The sequence below is a fragment of the Lemur catta genome, chromosome 1 (genome assembly GCF_020740605.2).
Source record: "Lemur catta isolate mLemCat1 chromosome 1, mLemCat1.pri, whole genome shotgun sequence".
Classification (NCBI taxonomy): Eukaryota; Metazoa; Chordata; class Mammalia; order Primates; family Lemuridae; genus Lemur; species Lemur catta.
Genome location: NC_059128.1, coordinates 271,030,217 through 271,056,655, shown reverse-complemented (window position 1 = coordinate 271,056,655; position 26,439 = coordinate 271,030,217). Strand labels below are relative to the sequence as shown.

The 26,439-nt window shown below is 38.4% G+C and overlaps 1 long non-coding RNA gene across 1 annotated transcript in view; it reads left to right on the top strand.

Annotated features, from left to right (window-relative positions):
* Window positions 1-26,189, top strand: part of LOC123642628 — a 90,381-nt gene extending 64,192 nt beyond the window's left edge. The window contains exons 3-4 of the long non-coding RNA XR_006736499.1: window positions 24,567-24,679; window positions 25,888-26,189. This is a non-coding gene — a long non-coding RNA (uncharacterized LOC123642628). The remainder of the gene's footprint in view (window positions 1-24,566; window positions 24,680-25,887) is intronic.
* The last annotated feature ends 250 nt before the right edge of the window (window positions 26,190-26,439 follow it).

Below are 26,439 nucleotides of genomic sequence, written 5' to 3'. Positions count from 1 at the left end.
TTTCTTTTTTTTTTAAAGAACTTTGTTAATAATCTAGTTGAAATATGTGCCCCTCAAACATGAAATGAACTTGGTGAACTTATTTTATTTTAGGAGCTTTATAATTAAATACAGATAAAGATGAAGCTTTCATAAATCAAATAACCGTTAGATTTTTATAACAGTGTCATCTGTGTTGTTTGGAGAACTTCATTAATATTTAGGAAACTTTCTTCATATAGTAGAGAGTGAACTGAACTAGGACTAGCATTCTTTGAGTTTCATTTCTGTTCTTACTCAAACTGAATGTCATTAGGTGGATCATTGCATTTTTCTTGCTTGAGTTTCTTACCTGCACAAAGAAGAGATTGAATTAAATAACTTCTAAGACTTTTTTTTTAACTGTCAGAATATAATTCTCTGTTTCACTTTGACCATGGACTCTGGTCAACATTCCTTTTCTTTCCTTTTGATCCCCTGAGATGCCATTTTTCTCTTGAGCTGACTCCTTAAAATGAAATTATTTTATTTCAGATCCCTCATCTTTCCTTTCCAGTTATTTCACCCTCTGTGTAAGAATCTTGGCTTCATGGAATTTGAAGATACACAGGCTAGAGTCTCACTTCTTATCCAAAACATCCTGGATAGATTGTCATCTGATTCTTCTTGTCCACCTCCTGGGACAGAGAAACTGTTACTTCTAAAGCTCAAGGTGTTTATGCTGGCAAAATGTAATTGCGTCAAACACAACTAAAATCTTGTATGAATCTCTGACACATTAGATTTAGCTAAAGGTGCAGCTATACTGTTATTTTTAAGCCCATTTATTTGAATCATGTAATAGGCTTATTGCTTCTACAAGAGTATAGCACACAACCATTCCAACCAAAGCTTATGAATCATTATGATTTCACCAAGTTTGGAGAGAAGGAATGACTGACTGGTGGTAGGAAGCAATGCCAGAAAAATCACAAAACACATAGCTCTGTTTTTAACATTTGTGAAAGTGTTACATGTACAATTTTGCTTTAGAGGAAAAGAGGCAGGAAAGGAGGGAGAGAGACAGAGGGAGAGAACTGCCTTAGCAATCACGGTGCACTGCCTGATATAATGAGGGGAAGGAGATGTTCCAGGCTGCTCTGAAGAGTCCATTTAGAGTGAGATGTCTCCTCATAACACTGTGACATCTGAAGCAAGTACATCATCTGATTTCATTTGACGTAATTTTCCCTGGTTTATTCCAATTGTCTGGAGAGCATGGAATGAGATGGTGTCAACTCATAAGCTCACAGTTACGTAGGAACATTTAGCCAAGTGAAAGTTGGCAGCTTGGAAGCATGTTTTATAACACATAATGGGTTCAACTCTGCCTTTCTGAGAAAGTTTCTTCAATGCTGTGAATGATTCTGGGTTTCCCTGGGAAATGAAACTCAACAGTGGAGTATATACATGAGCAGTGGTCAAACTCTTGATAATAATGCCTTTGGAACAAAACCACTGGCCGTCTTGAGATTGCTTTTAGTTCCAGCAGTTGTTAGGAATGAATTATGTCACATATAAACAGATACCTCATAAGGCTGGCTGCCAGAAGTTGGCATGTGGTTGATGCTTGTAGACCATGTCAGCTACAGTCTTTCTACTTAAAATGTATCAACTGATCAACCTTCTCATACTATTTGAATCAAGCTATCTCAACTCATAACATAAATGAATCTAGTATCTAATGTTAAGACTCAGGGCCCAATGTCTGAAGACATTTGTTTTCTTTTATCTACAACATATATTCATTAAAATATAGATCAATAGATTAATAAAAGGATAAATTAATAAAATTAAAATTCAGAGGAATTAGAAGTCATGAAATGCCACAGTTTTGAATTAGGCCTTGAGAAATGACAAGCAGACAGGAAGAAATAGGACAAGGGGATCTGTGATCTCATGATTTATTTCAAATGTAGCCAACTTCAGAGCATGATATGATTCTTCCTATTCTACATTTGTCCCACAAATGTTTCCTGTGTTAAAAAAAATGGGAAGCATCTTGGCCGTATGTGTGTGGGGGAGGGTGGTAGAAGGTAGCATTTCAAGTGGGTTTTTTTTTTTCTGAATTCCAGTTTTCTGCAGTCCATGTTATAGTTATTAAGTGTTGATATGTCAATCGAATTTACTGTCACAGTGGGGTTATTTAGAATTCTCATCTTAACAATTAGAGGGTATTTTTTTGGCCAGCCCACCTTATGATTCCCCAAAATGAGAATTCCAAATAAATTCATATGCAATAATTATAGAAAACTGTTTTCAGTGATCACTCTAATCTATAAAACAGATACTATTTTCTGTCACAAATTTTCTATTGGAGTATATTTAAAAATTTTTCATCTCAAGTGAATATTTTATTATTATTATTTTTATTTATTTTTTCAAATGTCATATTTTATTGCACAATATTTTTTATTTTTTTAATTTCATTTCAGATTATTACAGGGTATAAACACTTTGGTTACATATATTTCCTTTGTACCACCTGAGTCAGAGCTACAAGCATGCCCATCCCCCAGAAAGTGTGCAGCAATCCATATGGTGTGAATTTACCCATTCCCTCCTCCCCCTCCCACCTGCCCAACACCTGATGAATGTTACTTTCATATGTGCACAAAAGTGTTTATCAACTAATACCAATTTGATGGTGAGTCCATGTGGTGATTGTTTTTCCAGTCCTGTGATACTTAGAAGAATGAGCTACAGCTCCATCCAGGGTAATACAAGAGGTGTTAGTTTACCATCATTTTTTATGACTGAGTAGTACTCCATGGTATACATATACCACATTCTATTAATCCACTAATGTATTGATGGTCACTTGGGTTGTTTCCACATCTTTGCAATTGTGAATTGTGCTACTATAAACATTCGAGTGCAGATGTCTTTTTTATAGAATGTCTTTTTTTCCTTTAGGTAAATGCCCAGTAATGGGATTATTGGATCAAATGGTAGTTCTACTTTTAGTTCTTTGAGGTATCTCCATACTACTTGCCATAGAGGTTGTACTAGTTTGCAGTCCCACCAGCAGTGTAAGAGTGCTCCTATCTCTCTGCATCCACGCCAGCATTTGTTGCTTTGGGACTTTTTGATAAAAGCCATTCTCACTGAAGTTAAGTGATATCTCATTGTGGTTTTGATTTGCATTTCCCTGATGATTAGAGATGTTGAGCATTTTTTATTATGTTTGTTGGCTCAAATTAAAATCTTCTGCATAGCCAAGGAAACAATCATTAGAGCAAATAGACAACCCACAGAATGGGAGAAAATATGTGCATGCTATACATCCAATAAAGGGCTGGTAACTAGAATCTATAAAGAACTCAAGCAAATCAGCAAGATAAAAATCAAACAACACCATTAAAAGGTGGGCAGAAGACATGAACAGAAACTTTTCAAAAGGCCTGTGCACTTTTAAGGGAAACCACTCAGCTTGAGCCCTGACTTCAGGCACGCAGGGGAAAAGCTAGTCACAATTCAGGGCTTCCCCTTTGAAAGCTCTCCTAACTCAAAACTTTTGGGAAAAAAAAAATAGGACAAATTGACTTCATAGGAATTAATGAACAGACTTTGTAACAGGGATGTTATTACCAAGTGTTCTGCTCTGTCCTCGGATCTCCCCTGAGTCCCCTGGGTATTCCGTCACTAGAGGAGGATGCAGAGAGTATCTCTCACTTCTCCTGGGCCTGCCTACACACTTCTGCTTCTGTCCTCTGTCAAACACTAGCCTCTTAGAGTTCCTTTGGGTTTGAATCCAGTTTTAGCTTTTCTTTCCCAAGGTCATCCCAACTGTCCTCCTGGTGCCTCTTTCTTAGTTGTTCTGGATACCTGCATATTTCTTCAGTCTTGGTGAAGAAATTCACTTCCTGCTTAAAAGCACACATTTCTCCTTCCATGCACCTTATGGAGCCTCCAGCCCCCCTGGAATAGCATTTCAAATACTTCCATACTCCCTCTGGAAGCATCTTCATCTCTTCTTTATTTGAGTTACAAATCAAGGTTTACCATGCATTACATTTCCAATTCCTCTTCTTGCTTGAATGTGCATGTGGAAGCATCTGGAGAAGTTGGTTAAAAGCAGATCTGAGTCAGTAGGTCTGGCCTGTGCCCTACTTTGTTTTCAGTGGGCACAGATGCCACTAGTGCCAGGACCAGACTGTGAGTAGCAAGGCTTTATAGTGCTTCATTTTCTTTCCTTGGTGGCTGAACTAGTTTCCTAGGGAGGCCATTACAAAGTACCACCACCTGGGTGACTTAGAACAGAAATTTAGTGTCACGGATCTGGAGGCTAGAAGTCCAAAGTCAAGATGTCTATGGGGCCATGCTCCCTCTGACACCTGCAGGGGACTCTTTCCTACCTCTCCCCAGCTCCTGCCAGCGGTTGTTGGTGTTCCTTTACTTATAGATGCATCACTCCAGTCATGTGGCCGTCTTCTCCCTGTGTCTTCAGATTATCTTCTCTCTGTATGTGTCTGTCTCTGTGTCTAAATTTCCTCCTTTTAAAAGGAAAGAGGACCTATTTCTAACTCGATTATCTCTGTCAATACCCTGTTTCCAAATAAGGTCACCTTCTGAGGTACTGAGAGTTAGGATTTCAACACATCTTTTTTGAGGGCCACATTCAACCCATAACAGAGGCCTGTTTTCTTTCTTTTCAGAAAGTATTAGATTTTCTTTTTATCTTCTCTGGTTATGTTTTCCTTAAATAAGATTTTACTATTTTGATCAATAACTAAAACATGAGAAACTAAGGGTCTTTATAATGCGTCAGGAAGTAAGTAGACATCTGGAATCACCAAGAAAGAGGTAATAAAATAAGATTATTTTCAAAAAAAGAAAAAAAAAAGCCTTGTTCTTCCAGGGTATAGAAGTAGAAAATGCATTTTCTTTTGAGAAGACCGGTTCTAAAATTTAAATCTTGACTTGTCACTTATTAGTTCTGTGATTTTGGGGGCAACTTAACTTGCTTCTGCTCAACTTCTGTTTCTTCATAAGAAAAGTGAATATAATGACACTCATGGTTGAGAGGATTAGTAAGGCTTCCAAAGCACTGGACGTATAGTAGACATTGAGTAGATGTGATGATAATGTTTGTAGTATAAGCCTGCATCCTGAATGCCCAAGCAGAACCATCAGCAGTGTCAACACAGGTCACCCAGTGGGCCCTCCAGGGCTGCCGAGTGAGCCTGCAGGCAGTAAGCTCCTGCCTCTTCTTTCTTCTCCCTGATCCACAATGATGTTCAGATAAGCAAAAAGGACAAAAGGCTGCATTCGTTCCTCTGTGTGATTTCCCTCCCTAGATCTTAAAGAAAAATACTGCTTTCTTATATGTGTCTATATTTCAACCTATATCATCATTTTTCCTTATTGTATTTGCATTTTTTAATAAAATAAGTTCCTCTATGTGGATGCCATACAGAGATGTTTCTATATTTTGTTTTTTTCTGTATAAATATGTAGGTTTGAAATGCGAGGGCTTCTGAAATGAATCTAGTAGGACTCACTATAATAGAAGTCATTCACTTTGGTGTTTGGGTTAAAAATGGCAGTATTTGTCACTAGTCTAGGATCTAAATATTCATTGCTTGGTCATTTATATTAGGGATGTGTTTTTCAAAGTAGAGTTTGAATGAAAATGGGGACTAGTTAAGGAGAATATATTATAGTTGCAAATCTACTAGTTTTCTAAATATGTGTGAATCTTATGCTGCAAAAGAAAGAAGATACTTAATGCTTAGGCTATGTTGGGGTTCCAAGTTGAATCAGGAAAAAGTATTCCTTCCTCACCTCTCATATACCAACTACACTGGAAGCTGACATATCCAAACAGTAGTGGATGTGATAGTGGAAAACTTTATCTTCATGTTTCTGTTAGCAATCAGACAGATATCATTTCCAAACCAGGCTATTATTGTAGGCCCATATAAACTACAGTTAACTAAAATGATAATGTGTGTGAGTATTCAAACGATACACATAGATGCAATGTGCATACTCATATATTTGTGTATTATTTTATAATTGCCAAAGAAATTACTTGTTTTTAAGAAAGAATGAAAATCTTTTTCTTTTTTTTTTTTTTTTGAAGATTAAGCCCATCAGGAAAAGGGCAATCCTCGATGAGGGTTTACTTGAAGTCAAGTGAAATTTAATTATTTCACAAGTGAAGCAGGCTGAAAGGAACAAGCCAGGCATTCTGAATGCTTGCATCTGGTTTGATTCAAATGGTTTCACATTTGTGGAGTTTCAAATGAAAATAAAACTCATAGCAAAATGAAATGCTATTTAAACAATGTGAACTGGAGCCAGTGAAAAAATGCATTCTCATAACCACAATGTGTGAAGTTCTGCTTGGTCGGTCATTTTTCAGGGAAGGTATGCAAAATTAAACCAGATACACCTGTGCGCTTGGGTTAGTTCTTGGGGTTAAACTAGGTCAACTTTTCTCATCCAGTGTCTCAGTGTGCAATGTGCTCAATTTTGTCATATCTCCTTATTAAGCATCTACAATGTGTGAGCCAGCACCATAGGTGTTACAGTTGTGGTATGTGTTCCTTTGTGCCCCTGAGGAGTTGACACACTAGTGCTGAAGACAAAAACACATGTTTTTATATGGTCGACTAATTTATTAAGTACTCCTGAAGCTGATAAAAGAGGTGAGGGTGGGGAGAAGTAGCATTGGTTGCTCACCTCTTTAGGCCAGAAAGCTAGAAGCAGGTGGTTCTTTACAATAACAAATGAGAAACCTTAGGTTGTTGCTTTGCAGGGTTTTGGGGCAAACTCTTCCATAGTCAATCACAAAAGCTGCCAGAATCAGGAACCACTAAATAGGCATTATCTGACTGTTTCTTTGGAAAAATAGAACCAATAGACCATGTATGTATACATTGAGAGAGAGAGAGAGAGAGAGAGAGAGAGAGAGAGAGAGAGAGAGATTTATTTTAAAAGATTGGTTCATGTGATTGTGAAGGCTTGATAAGAATAAAATCTGAAGGATAGGCTGGCAGGCTGGAGACCCAGGAAGAGTTGCAGTCTGCTGGCAGTCTGCTGGCAGCATTCTTTCTTGCCCAGGGAGGTCAGAATTTGTTCTATTAAGGCCTTCACCTGATTGGACTTATCACATTATGAGGGTAATCTTCTTAACTCAGGGTCCACTGATGTAACTTAATCTCAGCCCAAAAACACCTTCACTGAAACGCCCACCATAATATTTGATCAAATACCTGGGCACTGTGGCCCAGCCACTTTGACACATAAAATTAACTATCACATTGCCATTGATGGCATGGAGTCCCCGTGGAGATATGTTGTCTCAGTGAAGGTCAGACCCCATAAATACCTGGGGAAATTCCTGAACTTACACTTGCTGGAAGATTGCACCCGCAAAAGTAAATCAGAGAAAGTAACACAGAAGTAAAATATTGCGGCACTGTCTCAGGAAACCAGAAATGGAATTAGAGAGTGGAGCTGCTCTGGTCCCACAGAAGTCTCAGCTCAGTTGGCTTCCCTTCTACTTGCTTCAGAGTGACAGGACTGAAGATGGATGGAGGTAGAGGCTGGGTTCTTAACCTGGTGACCAACACGTGTTGCAAGGGATCACCATGCCACGCCACTTTGTTAACTCTAGTGAGCAGGTCATGGCCTTCCAATTTTTTGGCACAAGACATTGGAGAGAAGGTCTTCACTCAGTGGTAAAGAGATGGAGATGGAGTCAGGTAAAGGACCAGCTCCCCCACTGTTAAAATTCACCCCACCCCTGGCTGCTTTAAGCCCATCAGTAGTACATACGCTCCATCAAGGTAGAATTTTTATTTGTTTTGATCACCATTTTATCCTCAGTGCTCAGAACAGTGCCTAGCACATAGTAGGTACTTAATAAGTATTTATTGAATTAATAACTAAATGACTCCCCTAGTTGGAATGTAGCCAGTGTGGTTTGGAAGGAATTTCTCCAAGAGGAGATAGCAACCTTTGGGAAGCATCAAATCTGCCTAGTATCCAGGCTTACCTAACCAGTGCTTGCAGAGATCGGGGAAAATTAACTTAGCCAGTCATTGAATGCTGGGGTTATTAGTTCAAAGAATCCAATGCAGGAGAGAGAAATAGTTTCATCTTGTTCTGGATAAGCCTTGGATAGGGAATAAACTTTGTGGGATGACAATAGTTGTTTAGGGGGAGAACAGATCAGGCAGAAAAGCTGACATACCTAAATGGTTTATTTTTCCTTTTTCCTCGTTGAGGTAGATAAGTAGGATGTTTTTTTTGCCAAGGGGAGATATGCATAATAGGTACAAAAACAGGCATTGCCTTCAAGACACTTTCTTTCCTGTCTTTTGTGAAAGCCAAAGTCCATCCAAGACATTGCCATAGGTATCCCGAGGGGAGAGGAATGGGGATGCGTAGAGAAGTGGGAAGACCTTTGGGAATCAGGTAGGAGTAGAGGGAAAAGAGAGTGCCAAGGGTTGAAACAAACTGGAAAGCAGCATTTCCCAGAGAGAGCAAGGGCCCCAGCCCTTCTGACTGGTGTTGCCCTTAGGTAATACACCTTAGAGGCTATATCTCAACAAGGGCTTGGAATAAGAGAGTCACGAAACCACCACCATGTAGAAAGCACAGATGTTAAGTGTGTTCATGGCCAAAAGCAGATAAAAGACTAGACAGTTTCTTCCTAAAGTCACACACCCTTCTCTGTGGAAAAGTGCCCCACCCCAGAAGAGGATACAAAGAGGATATGTGCAGAAAATAACCAAAACATACACAGAATCTCATGGATATGTTCTAGGTCCAAGAGGAGAGTTTGCCCCAGTGGCTTCTCTGATATACTAAGTCAATCAAACTCACGACTCAGGTTTACATAGAAGATTGCTGCTCTTGAGCACATCATCACTGCATTGCAGCAACATGTACGATTATAAAAACAGGAGATATTCCCCCTACCAATAGCAAACCTTCTCTGCAAAAATGGAGAGAAGATAATTGAGCTCAAGAGGGTTTTACTCCAAGGCTAAAGTTAGTTTTTTTGTTGAATAAACTTATTTACTGAAATATGTTAATACATATAGAAACATGCATAAATGATGTTTTATGCATTTTTAACTGTAAAACTTTATGAATTTTCACAAAGTGAGTATTCTCTCATAACCACAATTTATTTCAAGTAATAAAATGTTACTGATACACCAGAAGGTGCTTGCATTCAGTCACTATGTTCCTCCTCCCCCAATAAAGCAATTATCCTGACCTAATACCACAAATTAATTTCTACTTCTTTTTCTCTTTACCTATCATCTATATGACTAATTATCTGAGTTGTTAAGCTCATCCATTGATATGTTATGTTTAGTAATTTTATTACTAAGACTGCTTCTAAGACTAGTCCTACAACTAGCCTTTTGTTATCTAATACTATTGTTTAAGACTGAATCGTTGTTATGTGGATTTAATTCTTTGTTTTGGGAATGAAATTCTACATTTTGTTATCTGTTTTATGAAACAGATGAATTCTAATTACTATAAAGTCTAGTTCTAGTAATTTTGATTTCTTGATCTCATTTGGTCTGATTTTTCCTCATTTTAGTCATTTGGTCAGTTTTACTTATATGCCTTGTAATTTCTAATTGAATACCAAATGTTTTGAATGAAATATTGTAGAGATAATTTGAGGATCTGTCTAAGGTGTTTTCTTTCCCCAGAGAAATGCTTTTTCTTTTTGGCAGAGAATTAGACTAAGTGAAGATTACTTTAACCTAGGCTGGGATTGAGCTGATTTGAAGCTGGGTCTTAGTTTTAGATAAGCTGGTCTGGTTCGTATTTACTTCTTGGAGGTAGCCCTAGTTATTTTCTCCACAGCCCATCAGAATGTTGAAAGTTTTGCTTGGCCTTTCAGCTTCAAGTTAGTTTCTTTGTCTTTGCTTCACTTAAGATCTGGCAAATGCTTATGGGAGGGTAGAGCAACCAAACTGTTGTGCTCAGCTTCTTGTCCTTCCCTGTCATTAGATGCTGCTGCTTCAAGGCTTGTCCGTCTCAGTAGCTCTTCAGTGACTTCAACATTGTGTACACACACACACACACACAGATACACACACATAAGAAATATGTGTAATATTTTATCCATCTTTTCTAGTTGTTTTCAGCAGAATGGTTAGTATAATATGAGCCAATAAAATTGCCAAGAGGTAAATTGAACCAGAAACTTTTTCTGTCAAATGCTGGACGTTTAAGGGTATTAAATTATAAACTCAAACCTTCAGTAGAGTGATGCTATTGGAAAAGTATTTTCAGCTCTAGGAATAGCTAACTAGTTCAGAATGATAGACTCTTAAAATGGGGTCTTTGCTGAGTGAAGCTACAATTGGTGTTTATACAGATTTCATATGAGTGTCTTAGGCTTTCCGGTACCAGGGCAAAACTGAGGGCTAAGACAATTTTTTAGGAAATTTAGAGAAAAATTCTTAAAAGATCTTTAATTTATTTCCTCACCAAGATAATGCATTTTCATTGCTCAGATTTAACACTCAATACTTACAGATCATGACTGTCCGTGTAGGGGGGGAGGGAAACAGAGAGGATGCAAATTCTTCAAAAATTATCTAAGAACATATAATTTTATCTCATTTTCCATGATATGTTGCAGTTAATACTTTTTTCTGTTTGAATACAATGTCCTCAAAGTTAGGAAATCATTTTGCATAAGACTAGCACAGCATATGGTAGTAGTAATCAAGATTACTAAAAGTGGCAGGCATTCTGGGAACACAGACACAAAAGTAAAAAAAGTAAAAATGAGAACATATTTTGGAAGATAAAGATTCAAAATATCACTCTCCTTGAATCATATCTCTTCTTTACTTCAACAAATGTTCTTTTTCTAAAACATACATATTGCTCTTCAGTCACCTGCCAAAGTGCTTAGAATCTTTTTTTGCCTTAAATATGGTAATATAATGCCTTAAAGTGGGATGGGTAAGAACAAGCAGAGGACTGGGTAAAGCATAATTTGTTTGTCTGCTTTATTATAAGATTTTTTTTTCTAGAATGTCTATGAATACTGGACTGAAGTGCTCTATGATACCAAGGACAGAGTGTAGAAGACTGTTCATGCCTGCTTAAATGGTCTGATAGTCACATATCACTTTTAGCTCTGACAATTTGAATTTATTTTTATTTCATTTTGCAATAAGATTAGAAAAAAACATATTGGAAGAATCAGTCTTCAGAATTTTAAAATAGACTGAATAGGATCAGATGATTACTGCCCTACATTGCTGACCTAGTTTGTCTTATTTCTATTTAGTTTCCTTATAATTATGAACGATTAGAGCTGCCTGTGACTTCAAAAAGCCATGTTTATGATTCTGTAAAATGGAATTTTAAGCTTCACATGGGTATGTGGTCATACTATTGTATTCTTTTTCAACAAATATTTCCTATTTTGGTGGACAGTTTCATATTGCTTACTTCTATTGAGAAATTTTAAGTTATCCCTTTAGAAAACAGTCTGTTGAAAAATAGTTTTATTTTGTAAAAGGTAATGGAGACATTTTCATGGCCTCTTAGCCTTATTTCCTAGTCTTCTTCATCCGTTTTGTGCCACAGCTATGAACCTTCCAGCCTGTACCCAGTACCCGAATACGTTGTGTTTGCACGTCAGTCCTGACTATGCACACGCCACTTCCCCATACAGATACTTGCCCACTCCCGTTCACTCATTCTTTATGACTGAGCTTACATGTTGGTTATCCTTGTGAGAACTGCAGGCATGTAAAAAGTCATTCCTGCATTGTGGCAATTAACATACACTGTTTTATAATTATTTGAAATATGTTTGCTTCTCCTTATTGAGTGTAAATTTGTGTGGGGCAAAAACAGTATTATTTTATCATTTCTTGAATTACTGATATTTAATATGGTGCTAGGCCCAAGTAAACATCTCATAAATCTTCTCTGAAAAAAAATGAATCTAAATTAAAATCCCAAAGGCCGGCATTTCTTTTGATATAGCATGCCTTATACTTAGGTTTTCACTGCTCTTATTATTTAATTAAACATCTTCTGGGAGGGCAAAAGTGTATTTATATCAACATGTGGGTCTGTGAAATATCTGATATTCTGTCATTCCTAAGGATATGCAGATTTTAATTAACTATTGTATATATGCTTTTGAGAGGATGTCCATATGGGTTTTCTTAGAGTGATTCAATCTTTCATCCCTTTAGAGGTCTTTGGCGTAACTGAAATGAGTAATGTCAATAATATATTTACTGATTCAAGTCTTAGCAGACTGTCACACCAGTTTTCTTGGAATGGAGCTCTTTGGAGTATCAGGATATGGATAGACATCATGTATACCTTTGATGGGAAAGTTTTGCTCTGGAATCCCAGTGCTCAACAATATAGAAGGAAAAGAAGGAGTTGACTGCCTTTTCTCAGCATGAAGCAAGAACTTAAAATGTTTTCCCCAAAGTAAGAGCCAACTTCTAGTGAAAGGATTGCATTTGGAGAGTATCACCACCATACTTGGTTACAACAGAAACTAATACTCTATTCAGAAATGGAGAGTATTCTCAATTATCTTGTATAGTGTAAAGAGGCATTTCACCATAGCATAAAAATGACCTAGATCAAGGTATAAATATGGCTTTTGCTAGTAAAGAAATTGTCTTTCTAAGACACCAATGACTTGCTTGTGAAGAAAAATGTTCTCAGGTTACTTAAAAATTTTCTTACTCATGCAATAACATTGTCTGTTTACTCTTATATTTATTTAGTATCATTGTGCATAGGGCTCATCAATTTCTTATTATAATTCTGGATTCTACTCAAATGCAATCTACAGTCAGATTCTTCAACTTTGACTGAATTCTTTAGAATCATTAGTGTTCCTCTTATGTTTTCCAGTATTTCAGGTAATCATGCATATCCACCACCCAGGCCAGCAAATCTATTAAGTCCCTACAGACTTCCAACTGTGTTTGCTACCATGAGAACATTCAGTTCATGAAGTTAAAAACATATCTTTAAGCAGCTCGTAAATTCTGGCTTCAGGTTTAAACTGATGTCGGATGCCAGAGTCAATAATCCCCTAATTTGATGTGATCTCAATTCCATATGGCCCTGTTAGCCCACCTGATTTTAAAGTACAAAACTGCTACACAGTTAATTATCTTAGCCAGGCCTATGGTTATAGGGGAAGCAAAGGGTCTTCAGTTCAGATATATATAGGAATTCATTACTTTGCAATTTGAAGGTTATCTCTGTACAATACTTGAAAATATTTGAAAGGAATCAAGTCTGTGGATTCAGTAATGAGAGTGTGTAATAAAAGGACATTGAAAATAACATTCAGGGGTCCTACCTCGAGATAATGTGGTCCACTGTTCTGAGTTGTGCACACAGATTCTGGTGATTATGATGCAGGTGGTGCAAATATTACACTTTTGAAAACACAGACTTCAGCCTTATGTTCTCATCTTGATGGGTTTGGGAGACATCTAGCAACAGGGGCTGGTAACGATAGTCTTCTGGGGGAAGAAGCTTCAGGGAAGTCTGAATTGAGGAGCAGGATACTGAGAAAGAAGATAGAGATCCTAAAAAAAAATGTTTGGTTTACTTTCAAATATCACCACTGTATCCATACATATAAGGAATTGCTCAGAGTTATAATCACATTCTAGTGAAAGTGATGGCTGAAATAATTAAGGGAATTGATTGTATGTCAATGAGGAGTGGGTGACATATGTCTTTGGTGATACTCAGTGCACTAATCAAGCTTGTATCCCTCGTTCTGACTCTGGATTCTGTCCTCCATGCATTCTGCAGAAGTGGAGAACTTATATTTGAAATATGAACACTGAAGCTGGGGTCAGATTAAAAGAGTCAACCACAGGGAACAGTATAATTCTTCTAGTTAAAAAGAAGGATGGATTTGGACTGTACACCCTGGCCTGCATGGTCAGACACCAGTTGAGAGAAGTGGCCACCACATTCCAGGAGGAGGGCTCCAGCCACATGTGACTTTAACCCACCTCAAGACTGTGAAGTGGAGGACAAAAAAATGGGAAAACCAATTGAATGCTCAAGAGTTGTCATTTTTTTAATGTGTAACCCAATTACCTAGTAACTCAATTATGCCCTTGTTTGGTCATGCATTTATTTATATGTTCTTCATTCTGTCATTTGTTGATTCTATTAACATTTATTAAAGCTTCACTTTGTGCCAGGCACTGTACTAAATGATGGAAATGAAACGATCATTGTGGAATTTAGTTTAGTGAGGGAAACAGGTAAGGACAGGTAATTATAATACTGGATGGTAAGTGCAATGACAAGGGAATGTGGGAATAGGGGTGCCTTGGGTCACAGAAAAAGAGAACCTTGCTCAGACTCGGGGGGCATCCAGAAAGGCTTCCAGGTGGAAGGAGAATCTGAGCCCTAAAGATGAGTATTATTGGTCAAAGAGTTGAAATAGTAATGTTGCAGACAAAGGGAGTAACTTGGGAGAGTCATGAAACGGGACAGAGCGTGGTGTGAACAAGGAACTGCAAAGCCAACATGTGCACCTGGAACCTGGGAGCATGTGTAGTGAGAAATGAGGCCGTGGAGCCAAGTACAAAGAAATGCAGCATCCCCAGCCTCTAGGGAATTTAGAGATGAATAAGGCAACTATTGTCCTCAATAGGTTTATATTTGAAACTTGCCTTCCTGTTCCCTTTTCTAAAATAAATTTATAGACAAATTGGGAATATCTATTGCCCAAACTCAATAGATTCCATCCGTAATTTTAGATCTCAATACAGGAAAATCATATATCTTATTGAGTGTTATTCTGTAACTAAACTTCAGCTAAGAAATATCCATAATGATGAAGTTTAAATAAGGTAATAACTAATATTCATGGACTCTGATTTCACTATTTCTCATCAGAAACCAGCCACTTTTAGTCCTCAACCAGACTTCTCACCCACTAAAAAAATGTGTGCAGAGGAGTCCTGTTTTAGATAATTCTTGAATGCTACTCTCAATTCTTGCAGACTCCTCTATTATTGCAGGTTCTCCCTCAGAGCCCTGGGCTTTCTCTCTCCCACTTTGTATAGATAGGACTTGATAGCATCTCTCCTTTGAACTGTACTCACATCTCTTACTTCCTGCCACGGGGATTCTCAGCTGTTGCTGTGGGAACCTTCTTGGTTCTCACACATGTGCAACCTAGAAATGCAAGAGAGCTGATACCCCAAGTGCTACCCTTGAACCAATGTTTCATAAGACTCATCAGATGGTCCTGCTGGGTTGAGCACAGTCATTTGTAGAAGCTGGCCATCTCGATAATGCAGCCTTGTACTGGCTTCTCCTCTTTCCCTGATTCGCTGCTCCTGGAATTTACTCCAGCTCCCTGGGGTCACATTTGCTTATAAAGTCCTAGCATGCAAGCCTTCATCTTAGATTCTGCTTTGGAGGAACACAGGTTAAGATAATGAGTTAGAACATTGATCTAAATGTCAGAATGGTTTGGGAATAAGTTACAGTGTAAATAGTAGAATATGACACTGCTATTCCTATAGAAATAAAACAATGCTAAATCTCTTTTTAGGTTTAAAAGCTAAAAAATGAAAAGCATATAAAAGTCTCCTCTCTGAGGTCCTAATGCAAAACTCTGTAAGATTTTCCCCTGAAGTACAGAGATAGGATGTACTCCACAGGTAGAGCCTATTGTAGTAAAGTCAGTCAAGCAATGTTTTAGCTCCTGGTTCCATTACAAAGTAGTTATAAGATATGGGAAAGATAGTACCTTTACAGTACCGGCTGGAACACAGGGATGTGGATGATTCTAACAATCTATCTGCTTAGTGTTTCTTAGAATGGTGTTTATAACACTCTCACTGGTGTTTAGAATAAATCCTTTGCATAACCACATATAAGGGTGTCTGGAAATGTGAAGGGTGTGAGATTTTTACTTTATTTGCAAATTAACAAGTCAGACTGCTAGGAATTCATGAATGCTGATAGAAGTCACAAGACTCCTGGGTCAGAGATGAAGATAGTTTATTATTCACAGCAATAGCAATAGCCAGAGTATTAGCATTTTTGTGATGGTTCCTTAGGCCCAATTTCCACTGGGAGATGCAAACATTGCTAGGTGATACCTGTATGTGCAGGGGGTGTATTACAGGAAAAAAAAGCTCTGCACTTAGGGAACTCAAATCTTTTACCAGTGGGAAGCAAGATGACTGCCCGTTACCCTGGCAGAAGAAATTATCTTTACTAATCTGGACAGTAGACAAATGTGCTCTTTACTTCAGAGGGAGACATCTCCATCTTCCAAGGCTGTAAGCAAACCTATCCTTTGTTCCAGAGGAAGACACTACGTCCTCTAAAGCTGCTCATTACACAAACATTCTTGAAAAAATAATCTGGAATGGAGGTAAGGATGTGTAGAAATTCAAGAAACCCATGGATTATTATCTCCCAGTGGCTCTTCAGAAATGTTGTATGAAGAGTACGTACAGTAATGCATTTGCCATAGGGACATATGGCAATTTCCTGGGAAGGGAGAATTTGGGATGCTACAAAATGTCAGTAATCATACTGATGTTACCCTTGCCTCAGGTTAGGAAAATATCTTTTGTCTTGTTCACTAAAACACCAGTTTCACAGTCTACTGTAGGGAAATGCTATGTATCTATAAGTAAATAGATGTATATATAAGTAGAGCTAAGTACAGATATATAGATATACAGCTGAACTCTTGTTCTCAGTAGGAAATGATACAGATGAGTTATTTTGTTATTGTCACCTGTCTTTTAAGCAGTGTTTACCTGTATTATATTTTATTTGTAGTAAGTTATGGAAGTTGTAAAACATCAAGATTAGACAACACATGGAAAGGTGGTTTTTATTCTCTCTAGAAACACTCCCTTTAGAAGACAAAAGCCAAATAGATACATATGCCAATGCATTTGGGTTTTCTCCCGTTGAAGAGACAATGGTCATCAGAAAGAAAGACACTGCAACATGACAAGTTTACATGGTAATGGCTTCACAAGTCCCCCCACAAAGAGGCATATGAGCATTACTTGGGTCATTCAGAGTGGGGGAAAGGGAATATGCAGGCATTTTAAGGATTATTGGACATATGGTCTGAGGACATAGGACATAGGGTCTGAGTTGACCTTGCTACCCAGTAACTGAAGCACAATCATATCCTGTTGTTAGTGGATGCATGTGAGGGACAAGGAATAAATGGAGTGCTAGCTCAGTCAGGCTGCCAGCACATCACTAATTCCCCAGATTGACACGGCAGTCATTATCCTGGGTCTCCAAATGCGTAATTAGAATGGATATAGTACTAGTCAGAAGCTGCAGGCTTGAAAAAGGGATGGGATGGCTTTTCAGCTTTTTTTTTCTTTGTGGTACAACTGATTCGCCAACTTGGTGTCCATACTCTGCAAGGATGGAGTACCATCCACCAGGATGTGCTAAATACCCTAAATCAATGACGATGGCATGATGTTGTTTTCCCAGTAGGTGGAATACATGAGTCTAGGAACTAGAGGGAGAGTGGCCCAGCTTACCCCCATCCCCATAACCCACTTGGTTTCTCTTCAATTTTGGGCTCTGTGGGTCTAGAGGTCCTTATTGCCGGAAGGGAATGCTTTCACCAGGAGACACAATACAAGTGTGGCGAACTTTAAGCTGTTACTGTTGTCTGGTCATTTTAGGCTTCTTACGTGAAAAGATAAGTGGGCAAGGAAAGAAGACATCATGTCAGGGTAGCTGACCCGTATAACTGGGGGAGGAAAGTAGCTGTTTCACCCTGGGGGCAGGGAGGAGCATGTCTGGCACCACTGATCCCCTAGTGTATTTCCTGGTACTCCCCTCCCCTGCTGTGATGTGTTGGTAATGGACAAATGCAGCAACCATGACCCAAGGACTCTGTAGCCACCAGGAGCGGAGACCCCTTCAGAGATGAGGGTCTGGGTCACCACAACAGGTAAACAGCCTAGACCAACAGAAGTGCAAGCTGAGAGTGTGCAGAATCCAGAAGGGGGAGTGAAGGCATTTAAGTACGAGTATCACTTGCAGCCTTGAGGCATGCCAATAAACCTCCTGCACACAAACCTCAATGTCTGTATCCAGAAAAGCTGATCAAAGACAACATGCCCATCTATTGCCCTGTAGGCCAGTTTGGGCAACCTAAACTAATGACAATATATCATCTTTGGTTTAGTATTTGCTTAGGTTGGAAAGAAGATGAGAGATTTCAGGTAAGAGAGAATACAGACGTTACGTAACTCAATATTTTCCCATAATAGATGACCAAATAAAAGGAAAGAAAAGTGCATGTTCTCCCTTCGTGACAGTTATAAAAGAAGAACTATGAGAGAGCATTCTCCCTTTTCTGAGGCTCTCTTGTGTACAGAAACTTGAAAGGGAAAGTCCACTCCAACTTGGGCATGGATTACTTTGTCTGCAGCATATTAGGCCACAATTGGGAATGCAAGAATGAAAGTGAAATTGTCAAAGTCTGCTTCTCTCTCAATTTCCTTGCCATTGGATTTTATTCCAGGCTGGCTCTCCCAGTCCTGTGAAACTAATGAGCTGTGTTCTCATTCTGACTCAGTGTAGACCACACGCTTTTCAGGTCAGTTTGGAATGACAGCGTTGAGAGAAAGAGTTACAAGTAATCACCTGTTTTATGTTCTTGCGAATTAAGAAAATCTGAATCCAAACCCTGTTTTTACTCAATTCTGAACTATTTCAAATTGAAGCCTATTTTTACTAGCATGAAGAGCAGGCTTGAAATCCTGATACTTGATTGAATTTATTTATGGATTAGATATTCTCTCACTATGGCAATGTGGTGAAGTGGCCGGCCGCCCAGGCCTACTCATTTCTCTCTGCTTTCAGGAAGTAGCACAACGATGGTTAACAGACATGGCTGCAGAAAGCTTTGCTTTTTAAAATTCCTGTGACTATATTGAATTGTATGCCAAATATATACATATGTATAACTAAAAATGTGAGAAGCATGTATTTTTCCAGTCACATTTAATTGCATCAACATGGAGTTCATATTGGCCTTTGCAGCAACGGCTAATGAGCCATATGCGGAAGAATCCAGATGTTTGGATTATATGCTCTTCTAGTCCATTATACACACATCCATTTATATGACAATGTCTTGCCTCATGTGGAAAGGAGAACTGCATCACCAATAACGAAGTTAAATAGAAGGCTAATTACACTGTTGTTATTTGCAAGTGGGGATTTTCCTGCTAAAAGAGTTATTTTCAATAGGAAATGGTGGAGTTAGGGAACAATATATGGCTTGTATTTTCATAGAGCCCTTCTATTTGTTATTAGTTACATGACTGCACATGTTTCTGTTTCAGTAACTCCAATCACACTCACACTCACACACACGTACTCACATCAATAAAACATGGAAAAACAGAGTGATTGCTTTAACAGAGACAGAAAGTGCTAAGGGCAAGGAGTGACTGACAACTCATTCCCTTTGAGGAGAGCAGGGACCGCTTTCTAATGGGGTTACTGAGACTACATGTTGAAAGACAGGGTTTTGATAGTTGCAGATTGGGGAGAGGATAATTGTAAATGGACAGAATTTAATGAACCAGAGACAGATGGGGAGGAAAAGGCAAAGTATTTTAAACATTTACTGTATTCCTCTGGATATCTAAATATTTAGATTCTTCTTTCCAAAACAGCAGGGATCGAGCATTTCAACAAATCAGGTTGAACTTATGTAATAATACCAGGCTGTAAGGCCCAGTGTGCTTTAGTGTACATCACCATTTTATTTACTATAGCAACACTAAAACACCCACAGGCCTCTCCCCCAAGTCTCCACCTTATTGGATACTTAGTTCAAAAAATAGTTAAGAGGGTCATGTCCATGGGCGTGATCATAGAATAACGTGAACGTAGGGATTTCTGAATGCAACACGGAGAGAGAAGCTTAGAAATATTCCTATCTGGGAGGGCCTTGGAAACAGAGCAGTTCTCAGACCATAATCATTCTTCTTGTTTCCATTGGAGCAAAAATCAGAAAAACAATATTGATTTAACTCTTGGAGTTGTTAATGTTTGAGCAGAAAGCAAGATTGGTTGGACTTACAGATGAGCGGTATAGGTCACTTTTTAGCCACAACTATCAGTACTTGTTTTAATTTGCTCTTTTTACCATCATAATCACTCTCAGGACTCCAACTTTCACCTCAAGGTGAAAGTCATCTAAACTTATGTCCTTGGCCATCTCTCCTTGCAGAGCTCCCGTCTCCCATTTCAAGCTACTTGCTGGTATCTCAAACTCAGCACAGCAAATTGTAGCTCCTCATTTCACAGCTCATCCTTTCCATGTGTTTGCTTCTCCCAACCCCAATTTCCATCTTGAGGGCCAGGACTTTGCTACTTGTTCTCCGTGGTCAAAGCTTTGGCCTCATATTCAACATCTCTCTCTTTTGAACTTTGAAAATTGGTTGGTCTCATATAATCCCTTTCAGTTCTACCCTTGAAATGATGCATGAATCCATCCCTTCTTTTTTATTCCAATCACTGATGGCAAAGTCTGGAACTTTAGTTTATTTTAAGAATAAGAAAAATGGAGCATAGAGAGGCTGATTCACTTGCCCCAAACCACGCAAATGTCACCTTGTGTAATTTGAGTTTGAATCCCCATCTATAGAAGAATTCCCTCCATCACTCCACTGCCCACTCATAAGCAAATTGATGAGGCCAGTAGTTCTCTACTCTGGCTGCATATGACAATCACTTTAGGTGCTTTTAAAGAATACTGATTCCCCAAGTCTAACCTCCAGAATGCATGATATAATTGGTCTGAGGGTGGAGGGCCAGAATCAGTTCTTTTTCACGCTTTCAGGGTGATTCTAATTTTTTACACATGCTGAAAACTTCTGGCTTAGGTCTTAATGTTCCTGCAATTTGTTTTTTATTCTTTGTATCTGAGAAAGTCTATTTATTTTGGACTTTTTTAATGGAGCTTTTACATGAAATTCACAAAGAATTAAATTTGATATAATTTAAATGACGCAGGGTAACTTCTTTATGATTTTGCATAAGGCAAGATGTTTCTTATTAAATCAGCTTTATTAAGTGGGGTTGATAATTTAAGATCATAAAGTTAATCATGAATAAGAAAACCAAACATTAGCAGTGTGAAAGGCAAGGAGCTTTTTCCATTTGCTACACCATAAACTTGGAATCATTTACCAGTGGGCTGGCTCATCCCTGGAGAATTTTTTTTTTTTTATTTTTTGAGACAGAGTCTCACTTTGTTGCCCAGGCTAGAGTGAGTGCCGTGGCGTCAGCCTAGCTCACAGCAACCTCAAACTCCTGGGCTTAAGCGATCCTCCTGCCTCAGCCTCTCGAGTAACCGGGACTACAGGCATGCGCCACCATGCCTGGCTAATTTTTTCTATATATACTTTTAGTTGTCCAGATAATTTATTTCTAATTTTAGTAGAGACAGGGTCTTACTCAGGCTGGTCTTGAACTCCTGACCTCGAGCGATCCACCCACCTTGGCCTCCCAGAGGGTTAGGATTACAGGCATGAGCCACCGCGCCCGGCCGAATTCTTGAGACAATTGAAAGACCCTACACAGCTGACCAGGAGCTTGAGCTGGTCCTGGCTCCAAGCCATGTGATCCTTGGTTCAGAAGTGACTCTTTAGCTTATTGCATTAATTTGAAAAATGCTTTTGTCTCTAGATTAAAGTGTTTGGAAACTATGCTGTGATGCTTTGCATTTTAAAGTGTAGCTCTAATGACAATATTTTTTTCTATGAGGATTGGGTCCCATGAATATGCCTTATTGTACATGGAATTTACATGTCCTCCCTAAGTATCTTTTCTTCATGTGACTTCTTACCACCATTCTTTTTTTTCTTTTTTTTTGAGACAGAGTCTCGTTCTGTTGCCCGGGCTAGAGTGCCATGGTGTCAGCCTAGCTCACAGCAACCTCAAACTCCTGGGCTTAAGAGATCCTCCTGCCTCAGCCTCCCGAGTAGCTGGGACTACAGGCATGAGCCACCATGCCCGGCTAATTTTTTCTATATATATTTCTAGTTGGCCAGACAATTTCTTTCTATTTTTAGCAGAGACGGGGTCTTGCTCTTGCTCAGGCTGGTCTCGAACTCCTGACCTTGAGTGATCCACCCGCCTTGGGCTCCCAGAGTGTTAGGATTACAGGCGTGAGCCACCTCGCCCGGCCTAACCACCATTCTTATCTCTTGCTCTTCTTTATTTTCTAGGTACTCTCATCCTTTCTTTTTTGTCTTTATTTGTATAATTTTTCCTTTCTCCGTATCTTAGGCTTGCCAGAGATTTTGTGATGTCACTTATGAGTCTTATTCAACCTCAGTGTGGTCTGTAGCCCAAACAAGGTAGATTGTCCCTGGACTTAGACATCAAATTCTTTCTGTTTTACAGTTTGCATATTAAGATTGAGATTTTAGAAGCGACTTGCATAAAATTAAAATTTAACAAACTGATATTATGCCTCAAAACAATGTGTTATAAACTAACCTTTTAAAGAAAATCAATTCAATGTGCCCATCTTTTAAAGAGAAACCCTAAACCAAATGTGTTTCTCAAATAATAAAAAACTTAAGATATTATCTAGGAGATATGTAATAAAATGAAATAAGGCAAGCAAGAGCTTTATTTTTGTACTAAAAATGGTATAGCTCTTCACTATGAAAACTCAACGTGTTACAACTGGACAATGCATTTGAATTGCACAGTTTTTTGCATGCATCATCCCATTTAACACCTGCAGTTGGCTTTATTGTTTTTATTTTGCATTCAGACCTTTGAGACTTTGCAAAAAGACAGAAGAGTTGTGGCCTCATTCTGAAGAAAATGCGGTTCTACTTCTTTTTTTCTTTTTCTTTTGTAAAGGAGGGAAAAACCTATGTGCTATTTTGAAGTCTTCCAGCCTGACTGATCCCACTGAAGGCTTGCTAAGAATCAGGAAATCAGGGGAGCCTGCTTGCAGGTGGTGGGATCTGTGCTTTCTTACCACTGTACTTCGACTCATGGATCTGTCTCCCCAACTTTCTTCCCTCTCTATTTGTACATGTCATAACCTCCCTTTACCTGTCATTTAATTCCCGCACCCTCCATTTGAGGTTTCCAGATACATTTTATGTTTTATGACACATAACAGGCTTGACATTTTATTTGATTAAAATTTATATCCTACAAAAGCTCTATTCTTCATCATCATTTTTGTTGTTATTATTGCCCTTTTTTTAAAAAAGTTAGATCAGTGGTGCTGAGATTAGCTTTGACCACTGGTTGTAAAGTTCCTGCTGAAGAAACCATTAATGAAATACAATTGCAGAGCACAAGTACCAGAAGTATTAGAAGTATATTTGTAACATGCCATCAAAAAGATTACACACACACAACTTTGGCTGTGTTGTTTGTTTCAGAATTTTGGGAAAAAACTATTTCCTGGCAGCATTTTTTTGAGATCCTTTAGTTTTTATCATTGCATAGCATCCATAAATGATACACTGCACTTTTTTTTAATCGTTCGGGAACAGATCACAAACAAACAGTTCATTATGTCCTCATTAGCTGTGCTTGACCTGCATTAATGTGGAGATAGGGTTGAGGGATGAGAGAAGAATCAGCCCCCTCCACAGGGTGTGCATTTAGTTATAAGACAATTTTGTTCCTTTTAAATGTGTTGCTCTCATTTTTGAGGTCTGCAGGAAAGAAGGCTAGAACATCTCACCAGACATACATGGCTGGAAATTGAAAATTGTACACAGAGCAGATGTCATCTGATGAGAAAGTTTTGTAGAGAACATGGCACTTAGTTTGGAAATTATGGTTTGGTTTAGAATTTGGATAGGTATACATGCAAGAAAAAAAGAATAGCGAGAATGGTAGAATAGGGTAGTGAATACAAAATAAGAGGTAGAAAGGCCTTACAAATTGTTCAGGTGGAGCGTGAGACCTAGTTCACTTGAAGTATGGGAAACATACAAACAGGTTGCTTTGAGAGCTGAAGTTGAAAAGTAGCTATTGATGACTGTGTTCCTGTGTGTTGCTGGGGATGATTGCTATTTCTCTGCTAATGGAGATTTAGGAGAGGATTTTTGTTATGAAATCCAAAAGTTGAAAGAGTTCATCTGGAATTTGCAGATTATCTGGTCCAACTTCCTCTCTTCAGAGATGGAAGCGGCATTGTGTACTGATTAAGAACAGGGTGTTGAAATCAAGGGGGAGGGAAACAGACTTCTAATACTGACTCCATGATTTACTAGCTCTGTGAACTTGGATGGGTTACCTAACTTTCCGAAGCTTCATTTTCCACATCTGCAAAACAGAAATAAAAAGTTTGTTGTGAAAATAAGAAAAATGATGCTCGTAGTGCTTAGCTTTATGGATGGAATATAGTAAATGCTCAAAAAACATTTGCTATTATTATTACTGGTGTTGTTGTTATTATTCATGACTTCAGTGCTACAGTCTCACATCTCCTTGCTCTGTTCTTACAGGAATTGCGTAAGTTGACTAGAATCAGCCATCAACTGTCCTGATCTCAGGACAATTTGGTGTATACAAAGCCCAAGGCATGGAAACTCACTGAGAAGTCAGCAGTCAGCATCCTGTAAGAATTGGCCACCTGTGCCACACTCTCTGTAGTAATTTCTGTTTTGGATCTGGCTACATCACTCTGGCTTCCAGAGGCGGGAATGATGGGAGTAACACAGAGGTCGCAAGAATTCACCCCAAACTGTCTCAGTTCTTTATTCCCCATTTTGAATCTTGCTGACACCAGTATTTTCTATAAATCTTAAGCAGCTTTAAATATAAAGGAATAAGGAAAACACTTTTTATTTCTTTCCAACCATTAAAATACTTTTATTAAGTCATCCAATGAGCACTTTCTAAGGGAAAAAATAGTTTATGTGTGGTTTGGATGCTAAGCATTGACTCAGCGTCAGGCCTAGGAAGGGGGAGGCCAGGCTATGCCTGCTGACACACGAGTAATAATAACGGAAAAAATAAAGACTGTCCCAAGTTTGCTAAACGAAGCCATACGCTTGGAAAAGCACAATACGCCAAACTCTTATATTCTCCTTTTTGTTTTGTCAAGATCATTCTCTTCATTGCCCACCAGCATCATGTTTTTTCCTTCCAATACACAAATGTTCCCAGGTTTCACCGTTGCCATAGTCTTCTCCCAAGTGCTCTATATTTTTGAATGGTGCTAGTCATAGTTAGGTAATATTAAGCAATATTTGAGAAAGCAAGCCACTTGAAATAACTTTTTGGGCTAGGAATTTCATAGAGACTATATGTCGTTATTCTTCCTACTTCAGGGATTAATTACTTTTTACAATACAAACAATGACTGCAATATAAGCTTCAAGAGACTGACTCACTAAGGAAACAAGACAGGTTTGGAAAGTGGATCCCTTGCCATTGACGTACTCTGGAGAACTCTTTAAAAAATGGTAATCTGAGAAATTTAATTGCCATGTAACAGTTCACATACTGATACTATCAGTAAGTGGACCATAATTAAATATTGTATGACTGTATGACAGTTTCAAAAGGGTTGCATTTCACGACCAGGTGTTTTGATTTCTTGAAATGAAAGAAAAGGAAAGGAAATCAGCTTTCAGCTATTTGGTGCAGTTTATCTCCCCTGGGAAGTTATTGTGCAGACCTACGAAATGAATTAAAGATGAGAAGTCAAATTTAGGGGATGAAAAAGCAAGGAAGAAACGCTTATCTTCTTTGTAACACCTTTATGATGTTGGATCCCTTCAACTTTTTGTATCTCATTCTTTTTTTCTATTTCTGACATAGGAGGGGCTATTCCAGGCCAGTTCTCCAGGAGGAATCACCCACAATCCCTTTAGAAGCAACTACAGATGAAACCTACAAGAGGAGAGGACCCCAAGTTGACTTCAGCGAGAACAAAGCTCTGTTATGTGTTGGACTGTTATTGATTTCAAACAAACTATTCTTCAGAAAAATAGATTTTCAAACCAGTAGACCTCTAGATTTCTAGATCCTTCACAGCATTAACATCCTTTGGATCAATGACTATTTAAAAGCAACTAAGAGAAAGGAAAGAAAGAAGAAGAAGAAGAAAGTAAAACAATTGATTCAGTTGGCAATCTTTAAAGAAGGTCCTCTTTCATTCTTTTCCCTTCAATAATATTTGTTTACTTTTATTATATGGAGAGCAATATGTATTAGCTGCAAAAAGCTAAAAGGAAGGTTACCTAAGTACATACATTATTTTACAGATGTGCTTCCTTTGGTAGCTCTTCACTTTTAATGATAAGTTGCTGATGTAAGCACCCATTCTTTTATTTCATCATTCATTCTGTTTCCTCAACTGTTATTTGTGGC